This window comes from Hylobates moloch, unplaced genomic scaffold (assembly GCF_009828535.3).
Source record: "Hylobates moloch isolate HMO894 unplaced genomic scaffold, HMol_V3 SCAFFOLD_5, whole genome shotgun sequence".
NCBI classification, from domain to species: domain Eukaryota; kingdom Metazoa; phylum Chordata; class Mammalia; order Primates; family Hylobatidae; genus Hylobates; species Hylobates moloch.
The window spans coordinates 93,493,748-93,504,455 of NW_026652280.1; positions in this window are offsets into that span (position 1 = coordinate 93,493,748).

Sequence of the window (10,708 nt, forward strand, 5' to 3'; positions counted from 1 at the left end):
TAAAGCTCATTCCTCCCCTCTAACTGAAATTTTATACCCTTCGATCAAACATCTTTCCTTTCCCCAACTTCCCTTGTCCCTAATGCTTTATACTTTTTTCTTTTTTTGAGACAGGGTCTCACTCTGTCACCCAGGCTGGAGTGCAGTGGCATGATCATGGCTCACTGCAGCCTCAACCTCCTGGGCTCAAGCAATCCTCCTGCTTCAGCCTCCTGAGTAGCTGGGACTATAAGTGCATGCCATTATGCCCAGCTAATTTTTTATTTTTTTGTAGAGACAGGGTCTCACTATGTTGCCCAAGCTGGTCTCAAACTCCTGGGCTCAAGTTATCCTCCTGCCTCAGCCTCCCAAAGTGTTGGGATAAGAAGCATGAGCTACCATACCCAGCCTCTACTTCTTTTTTTTTTTTTTTTTGAGACAGAGTCTCACTCTGTTGCCCAGGCTGGAATGCAGTGGTGTGATCTCTGCTCACTGCAACCTCTGCCTCCCCAATTCAAGCGATTCTCCTGCCTCTGCCTCCTGAGTAGCTGGGATTACAGGTGCATGCCACCACACCTGGCTAATTTTTGTATTTTTAGTACAGATGGGGTTTCACCATGTTGGTCAGGCTGGTCTTGAACTCCTGATCTCGTTATCTGCCCACCTCGGCCTCCCAAAGTGCCAGGATTACAGGCATGAGCCACCGCGCCTGGCCCCAGACTCTACTTTTTAATATTCATCTATAACCCAACAATTTTCTCTCTCAAGTAGCTTACTAACTTGATTTGAAGCCAAACATTACTAACACCACACAGTCATTTCTTATTACAAAAAGATTTTAGTATATAGAAAGATAGTCATTGCAGCATTCTATTAAAAAAATATTGGGACCAACCGTCAATAGATTATTGGTTAAATACATTCATGCAATGGAATATTGTGTAGATGACACAAAATAATGAGATAGATTCATAAGACTGGATGTAGAATGATCTCCAAGTAAAAGATAAATGAAGCAGCTCTGTATGAATGGATATGGAACAATCTCCAATGTATATTTTTGTGATTCATGTGCAAAATTGTGTATAATACTACTGTGTAAAAAATTGCTTGAATGAGTAAGTGATGAGTGGACAATTAGCATATGCCTGCTCAGCATATGCCTGGATACATAGATACACAGCATTTTCTGGGAAGATATACAGGAAATTGTTAATAGTGGTAGCTTCTGGGAAGAGATGCAGGAAATTGGTAATAGGGGAACTATGGGTGGAAATAGTGATCTGGGGCACAAGAATAGAAGGGAGACTTTCTTTTCACTTATATCTTTTGAGCTTTTTTTTTTTTTTTTAGACATGGTCTCATTCTGTCACCCAAGTAGCAGGGACTACAAACATGAGCCACTGCACCTGCCTAATTTTTTTTGTATTTATAGAGATGTGGTCTCACTATGTTGCTCAGGCTAGTCTCGAACTCCTGGACTCAAGCAATCTGCCCGCCTCGGCCTCCTAAAGTGCTGGAATTACAGGCGTGTGCCACTGCACCCTGCCTATCTTTTGAGTTTTATATCAAAAATAAGGTAAAAGTCAGTGCTCCTTTAGGAGCAGTCCCTTGGGGTCCATTCTTGTCATGTAGGCTTTAGTGAGAATAAAGCTCTGTAGCCAGGAAAATTGTCCTATTAGACTGTGAGTATTTTGAACTTGATTGGGCCCATGGCTTCTCACCTTTCTACTACCAGGAGCTAGTCCCATCTTTGAATATAGTAGGTGTTTAATAATCGTTTATTGAATCGAGTTCAACTGGATTTATTAGCAGTGTTTATGAGGTACCTTTACATACATTTTTGCTTGCTAGTTTAAATATAGGCTTTTTAGCCCCTCATGTGTCTCCATTTTTTCTATCCTTAAGGAAGAAGATAAAACAAATATTTACTTTCTTATCTAAAGAATTTAGAACATAGCCAGTCAGTGGATGTAAGTTGTTGTCTCTTTTTTTTTGGAAGGCCTTTTAGTATAATAAGCCAGCATGTACAACCTGGTCATGTTGTAACTGAATAATCCCACCTTTGGCAATTTACCGTAAGGAAATAATTATACAGCTCAGAAAATGCTGCTGTATAAGGATGTTTATTAATTACAGTGTTGTTGATAATACTGAAATTTTAGAAATAATCAAAATTATCATTGGCAGGTAACTGGTTAATTTTTTTTTTTTTTTTTAAGATGAAGTTTTACTCTTATAGCCCTGGCTGGAGTGCAGTCGCTCGATTTCTGCTCACTGCAACCTCCACCTCCCAGGTTCAAGAGATTCTCCTGCCTCAGCTTCCTGAGTACCTGGGGTTACAGGCACGTGCCACCATCCTGGCTAATTTTTGTATTTTTAGTAGAGACAGGGTTTCACCATGTTGGCCAGGCTGTTCTTGAACTTCTGACCTCAGGTGATCCACCCACCTTGGCCTCCCAAAGTGCTGGGATTACAGGCATGAGCCACCATGCCCAGCTGGTAACTTGTTAATTAAAGAATTACATGTCCGTCAAGTGTGCCCATTAGAAATGATGATTTATATTTCTAACTTATGTTTATGATGAGGAAAAATATCTATGGGATATTGTTAAGTGATAAAAACAGGTTACATAGTAGCATGTTTATGATCCCATTTATATCAGGTTTTATACAGAGATCACTATATATATGTACACATAGGCATCAGGGAGAAATTTCATCAAAATATTTTTATTTGTTTATTTATTTATTTTATTTTTGTATTTTTAGTACAGACGGGGTTTCACCATGCTGGCCTGGCTGGTCTTGAACTCCTGACCTCAAGTGATCCACCCAACTAGGCCTCCAAAAGTGTTGGGATGACAGGCGTGAGCCACCGCACCTGCTATTTTATTTATTATGTATTTTTGAGACAGGGTCTCACTCTGTTGCCCAGGCTGGAGTGCAGTAGAGCAATCACAGCTACCAGCAGCCTCAAACTCCTGGGCTCAAGTGAGCCTCCTGCCTCAGCCTCCCCAGTAGCTGGCACTATAGGGGCATGCCACTAAGTCTGGCTAATTTTTAAATTTTTCTTTTGTAGAAATGAGATCTATGTTATCCAGGCTGATTTCAAACTCCTGGCCTCAAGCTATCCTCCTCCCACTTCAGCTTCCCAAAGTGTTGGGATTACAGGCATCAGCCAGCATGCCCAGCTCAAAATATTTTAAGTGTTCATCTGTTCATGTGAGGTGATTTTTAATTTCCTCTCTCTATATTTTTTCAATTATTTACCCTTTTTCTGGAATGTTCATTGTATCACTTTTACCCAAAAACTATTGAAAAAAGCATTCAAGTGATTTATTTAGTTACTCTTTGTCTCAATAAATATTTGTTGTTGATTGCACCAGACTATCCTAGAATTACCTCTCCTATTTTAAAGACTGCAAGATTTTCTATGCATAATAGGAGAAAGCACAGAAGCTAAGTACTTATACTTATCAAGGCTCCTTTTGAAAAATTTAAGCACCAGAAAAAAGAAATCAGAACAGTAGTTGTCTCTGGAAAGGGTAGGAGTGGTGACTGACAGGGAAGGAGTATGAAGGAACTTTTTAGGATGATGGTAATGTTCTGTATCTTTATAGAGGTTTGGGTTATAGAGGACAATGCATTTGTCAAAACTCAGCAAATTTACCAAATTTACTTTTGTATTTTTTGTTTTGTTTTGTTTCATTTTGTTTTGTTTTTGAGACAGGGTCTCACTCTGTTGCCCAGGCTGGAGTGCAGTGGCGCCATCTCAGCTCACTGCAAACTTCGCCTGCTGGGTTCAAACAATTCTCCCGCCTCCTGAGTAGCAGGGAGTACAGGCATGTGCCACCATGCCTGGCTAATTTTTATATTTTCAGTAGAGACAGGGTTTCACTAGTTTCACTATGTTAGCCAGGCTGGTCTCGAGCTCCTGGCCTCAAGTGATCCACCTGCCTTGGCCTCCCAGAATGCTGGGATAACAGGCGTGAGACACCTTGCCCAGCCAGCAAATTTACTGTTAAGATTTGTGCATTCCTCTATATATCAATTTACATCAAAAGGAGAAAGAATCAAACAAATTTGGCGTTAGTTAGTGATATTGATATCTGGAATTTACTTTGAAATGCACCAAAAATAAGACAGATTGATTAATAAATGGATAAAGAAATGGATAGATATATAATAAGGGAGGCAGGTATGGGGGCTCACACCTATAACCCCAGCGCTTTGGGAGGCCAAGGTAGGTGGACTGCTTGAGCCCAGGAGTTCAAGACCAGCCTGGGCAAGAGAGCGAGACCCCATCTCTTGAAAAATACATGTGTGTGTGTATATATATATAAAATAAAGCAAATATAATAAAATGTTAATAATAGAATCTAGGTGGTTTGTATACATGTGCTCGCTAAGAAATTCTTATAATTTTTGTTTAAAAATTTTCATAACAACATGTTGAGAAAAATATGCCTCAATCATCTATTGATATACTGCATGTATACATATTTTATCCTTATACACTAAATTCCACATATTGAATTTTGAAAGTTGCTCCCAAGAAAGATTGAGCCTGTTTATATAGGTAAGCTATGCGAAAGCATATATGTACATATGACATAACTAGTGAAAGGGCTGTCTTTGTAAGCATGCAAACTGTGCAGTTACACAGGGCCCTCCCTTGGTTTAATACTTTACTGTTTTGATTTTTTTTTTTTTTTTGAGATGAAATTTTGCTCCTGTTGCCCAGGCTAGAGTGCAATGGCACGATCTCGGCTCACTGCAACCTCCACCTCCCGGATTCAAGCGATTCTCCTGCCTCAGCCTCCTGAGCAGCTGGGATTATAGGCATGCGCCACCACACCCGGCTAATTTTGTATTTTTAGTAGAGATGGGGTTTCTCCCCGTTGGTCACGCTGGTCTTGAACTCCCAACCTCAGGTGAGCCACCCACCTCAGCCTCCCCAAGTGCTGGGATTACAGGTATGAGCCACCGTGCCCAGCCAAAGTTTTTTTTTTTTTTTTTTTTTTGAGACAGAGTCTCGTTCTGTCACCCAGGATATAGTGCAGTGGCCCAATCTCGGCTCACTGCAAACTCCGCCTCCCAGGTTCAAGTGATTCTCCTTCTTCAGCCTCCCGAGTAGCTGGAACTATAAGGGCCCGCCACCACACCTGGCTAATGTTTGTATTTTTAGTAAAGGTGGGGTTTCGCCATGTTGGCCAGGGTCTCGAACTCCTGTGATTCGTCTTCCTCAGCCTCCCAAAGTGCTGGGATTACAGGCATGAGCCACTGTGCCTGGCTTGAAATTCTTAATAATCTTTTAACAAGAAGCCCTGCATTTTTATTTTGCTCTGGGCCCTGTAAATTATGTGGCCAGTCTTGATTAGTGAATAAAAATATTACTAATATATATTATGTTCTCCCTATGCCAGGCACTATGTTAAACATTTTGCATTCATTATCTCATTGAATCTTCAAAGAAAGACTAAAGGGGTAGGTAATATTAATATTCCCATTTTACAGCTGAACATATTGAGGCTCGAAGAAGTTAAGCTACTTTTCAACTTCACACATTTATTATACCCTCAGTATGCATGGTAGCACAGTATACGTGGTAGGCACTCAATAAATGTTTACTGAATAAATAATAATAATAGCAGCTCCCATTTATTGAGCGCCTTCCATGAACCTAGAATGCCTCAACTGAAAGATGACACGCTCTCCCCTAACCCAGACTCCCCAGCTTTTGCATCACTTCCTCAAAACCACATTCCTTGACACCCTAAATGGTCTCTTTTTATGGTACCCTAGGCTTCGTGATAGCATCCATCACAATTGAAGTTAGGTAGTTCTTTAATTCCTGCCTTCCCTTCTAGATTGAAATCTCAGTGAAGACAGTGACTCATTTTCATCCCTTCACTCCTTTATTCCCAGCACCAAGTGCTATACCTGAAGCATAGCCTCCCTCCTGCCAGTGCTTGATTATATATTTTCTCATTTAATCCTCAACTCTGGGAAGTAAAGTTGTTACCATCATTTTACATGTGAAGAAACTAAGGCTCAGAGAAGTGAAGTCCCAGTCATCCCACCTTGGGAGAAGAGTCCCATCATCGTGTGGACCTACATCTGTTTGGCTCCAAAACCTCTCATCATTTCACTACAGCCCACTGTTACCGCGTGACAAACAATCTGCTTGATGTTATTTTCTATCCCTAGGCACGACTTATTCCTTTAATATCTCTTCCAGCTTCTATTTTTGCTATCTGACCTCCAGGCTCTTTAATGAAAGAGACATGCTTTCCAACAAGTAATCACGGCAAGTGATATTATAAACAAGCTGGCTGAAGCCAGGATTTTATTTTTTAACCTTGATGAGTGAACCAGCTGGAAACACTACATTTAAAAGCAGAGGCTCTAATTTCCTTTTAGTACTGATTCCTCCCTTGTCCTGGGAGATACCCTGAAGCTGCCTCTTGGGTTTTGTGATTGCAAAGCCATCACCAACGTCCGGTTGTAGGTGAAGGCCTGAAATAATTGAGGTAAAACAAATGAAGGCCGGACACGGTGATTCAGGCCTGTAATCCCAGCACTTTGGAAGGCTGAGGCGGGTGGACCAGCTGAGGCCAGGAGCTCGAGACCAGCCTGGCCAACATGGCAAAACCCCATCTCTAATAAAAATACCCCCCGCCCCAAAATTAGCCAGGCATAGTTGTGCGTGCCTGTAGTCCCACCTCTCTGGGAGATTGAGGCAAGAGGATCACTTGAACCTGGGAGGTGGAGGTTGCCATGAGCCAAGATTGCGCCACTGCATTCCAGTCTGGACGACAGAGCAAGACTCCATCTCAAAACAAACAAATGAAGTGCTTCAGGCTGCTAATAAGGTATCTTTTAGTAGTTGTCTGCCTTTATATATTGATTTCTATAAAGAAATGTTTCTCCCTAAGTATGGATCTAGATTGTCCTATGCTTGTGCACTACTGGATATCTTTTTTTTTTTTTGAAACAGAGTCTCGCTCTGTCACCCAGGCTGGAGTGCAGTGACACAATCTCGGCTCACTGCAACCTCCTGGGTTCAAGCAATTCTCCTGCCTCAGGCTCCCAAGTAGCTGGGATTACACACACACACCACCACATCCGGATAATTTTTGGTTTTATTAGAGATGGAGTTTCACCATGTTGGCCAGGGTGGTCTTGAACTCCTGACTTCAGGTGATCCTCCTGCCTCGGCCTCCCAAAGTGCTGGGATTACAGACATGAGCCACTGTGCCTGGCTCATTACTGGATATCTTTACAGAGCTGAGAGGCCTATTCTTTAGACACTTATTTGTGAGGGTCATGGAAGTGGGATGGAGAGGAATGCTGAGAGAGTGTGCAGGCTTGTTTTCTTCAGCCAATGCTGGAGGAGAAGCTGTGAACAAGAAATGGAGGGCACTTGGCCCAGCACTTTATGACATGGATTGTTGAGTTCCACCTGTGGTGTTAAAGACTGAAAATCCCAGACCTCAGGAATTGGACTGATGACAGACTGTGTTGTATTATGTCTTTTGTAGGGCATAGGACAAGAGGACAGCCTGTGATGATGGTAGAGATTCCGGAAGTCCTGCATTTCTGCCATTCTGATAGCGAATTTAGACTGTGGACCTTTCATAGCAGCCACTGCTAACAGCAGTATAGGTTACCCTGTCTATTACACTTCTGTAAACAAAAGTCAAAACCTGTTAACAATCACAGCTCGGCCTCGGTTGTGTTCTTGGGCTTATTTCACTTTCTTGGAAGAATATCAAATATTTCCCAAATTCAGTGGTGGAAGCAATGGTGACAGTCATCAGTGCAGGAGAATGGTGCTCACTGGAGCTACATTCTTATTAGGATGAGAGAGAGCAGCACTCCGGCAGATCCAGAAGGTTGTGGTAGAACAAGAACTGTTTCTGAAAACAGGAGAGCTATATCGGAAATACGGGAGGAGGAAGAGATTGTTTTCTCTAGGAAATGTGCCATGAGGGCTTAAGTCATCATAATTTGAACATTAAAAGTATGATTTTAGGCTGGGAGTGGTGGCTTACACCTGTAATCCCAGCACTTTGGGAGGCCAAGGCGGGCGGATCACCTAAGGTCGGGAGTTCAAGACCAGCCAGACTAACATGGAGAAACCCCGTCTCTACTAAAAATACAAAATTAGCCAGGCGTGGTGGCACATGCCTGTAATCCCAGCTACTCGGGAGGTTGAGACAGGAGAATTGCTTGAACCCGGGAGGTGGAGGTTGCGGTGAGCTGAGATCACACCATTGCACTCCAGCCTGGGCAACAAGTGCGAAACTCCGTCTCAAAAAAAAAAAAAAAAAAGTAAGATTTTAATATCCAAAATATATAAGGAACTCAAACAACTTAATAGCAAGAAAACAACCTAATTAAAAAATGTCAAAGGACCTAAATAGATATTTCTCAGAAGAAGACATACAAATGGTCAATAGGTATATGAAAAAATGTTCAGCATCACTAATCATCAGAAGAATGCCAATTAAAGCCACAGGGAGATATCGCCTCCCACCTGTTAGAATGGCTGTCATCAAAAAGACGAAAGGTTACAAGTGTTAGAGAGGATGTGGAGAAAAGGGTACCCTTGTATACTGTTAGTGGGAATGCAAATTAGTATAGCCATTATGGAAAAGAGTAAGAAGTTTCCTTGAAGAACTAAAAATATAACTGCCATATGATCAAGCAATCCTACTTCTGGAAATATATCCAAAGGAATTGAAACCAGTTTGTGAAAGAGATATCTGCACTCTCATCCTCATTATTCACATTATTCACAATAATTGTACTGAATTATTCAGCATTATTCACAATAACCAAGATATAGAACCAATCTTGTCCATCAATGGATGAATGGATAAAGAAAATGTGCTATGTATACACAATGGCCTTTAAAAAGAGATACTGCCATTTGCCACAACATGGATGAACCTAGAGGACATTATTTTAAGTGAAATAAGCCAAGCACAGAAAGGCAAGTACTGCATGATCTGACTTTTATGTGGAATCACATAGCAGTAGACAGCAGAATGGTGGTTAACTCACAGTAGCAGACAGACAGTAGGATGGTGGTTAACTCACAGTAGCAGACAGACAATAGGATGGTGGTTAACTGAGGGCTGGTTGCAGGGAGAGGGAAAAAGGAGATGTTGGTCAAAGGTTAGAATGTTTTGGCTAGACAGGAGGAATAAGTTTTTAGGATCTATTGCACAACATGGTGACTATAATTAATAATAATGTAATGTATATTTCAAAATTGCTGAGAGTAAATTTTAAATGTTCACACCACAAAAAAATGATGAAAATGTGCGGTGATAGATGTGTTAATTAACTTGATTTAATCATTTGATAATGTATACATCACATTGTATCCCACAAATATTTATTATTTGTCAACTAAAATTTTTAAAAAATTAAAGCTGGGCGCAATGGCTCACACCTGTTATCCCAGCACTTTGGGAGGCAGAGGCAGGTGGATCACTTGAGCCCAGGAGTTTGAGACCACCTCATGTCTATGAAAAATAAAAAAATTAGCCAGGCCTGGTGGTGCACACCTGTAGTCCCAGCTACTCAGGAGGATGAGGTGGGAGGATCACTTGTGCCCAGAAAGTTGAGGCTGCAGTGAGCCATGTTCGTGCCACTGCACTCCAGCCTGGGCGACAGAGTGAGACTCTGTCTCAAAAAAAAAAAAAAAAAAAGGTCTAATCTTATTTTGTAGTCACTGGCTAGTGAGATATGATGTATAATTGAGTCACTGTATGTGAGAGCCAGTCTCTAAGATGACTCTCAATGATTCTCACTTTCTGGTATTAATGTCCATATGTTGTCTTCTTCCACAATGAATTAGGGCTAGTCTATGTGAACAAGAGCATGGCTGAGGTTACAGGGGGTGACTTCCAAGGGTAGACTGTAAAGGACTTGCTACTTCCACTTTAGGCTCTTGGATTGCTTACTCTGGGGGAGGCCAGCAATCATCTCATGAGGCCTCTCCAACAACTTTGTAGAGGGGCCCACTAGAGGACGAACTGCGGCTTCCACCAGTATTGAGCACAGACTTACCAGCTGTGTGAGTAAGCCATTGGAAGTGGATCTTCCAGCCCCATTCAAGTCTTCAAATGACACAGACTTGGTTGACATCTGACTGAACCCCACGAAAAACCCCTAACTAGAACTGCCCAGTCAAGTGGCTCCCAAATTCCTGACCTGTAGAAACTGTGAGAGATAATAAATGTTTATATTTAAGTTAAGCCACTAAGTTTGGGGATAATGTGTTGTACAGCAATAGATAATTAAAACACTATAGATTCTACAGAATAAATGTCTATATAAAACTGCCTTTGGGAGGCCGAGATGGGCGGATCACCTGAGGTCAGGAGTTCGAGACCAGCCTGGCCAACATGGTGAAACCCCGTCTCTACTAAAAATACAAAAATTAGCTGGGCATGGTGGCGCACACTTGTAATCCCAGCTACTCGGAAGGCTGAGGCAGGAGAATCGCTTGAACCTAGGAGGTGGAGGTGTCAGTGAGCCAAGATCGTGCCATTGCACTCCAACCTGGGCAACATCAAAAAAAAAAAAAAAAAACCAACAAAAACAAAAACAAAAAACTGCCTAAAGAGGCCAGGAAGGTCTTCAGTAAAAAAAGAGGACATGAGTTGAGTCTTCAGGGATGACTAGAGGCTTGCAGGTATGGAATTAG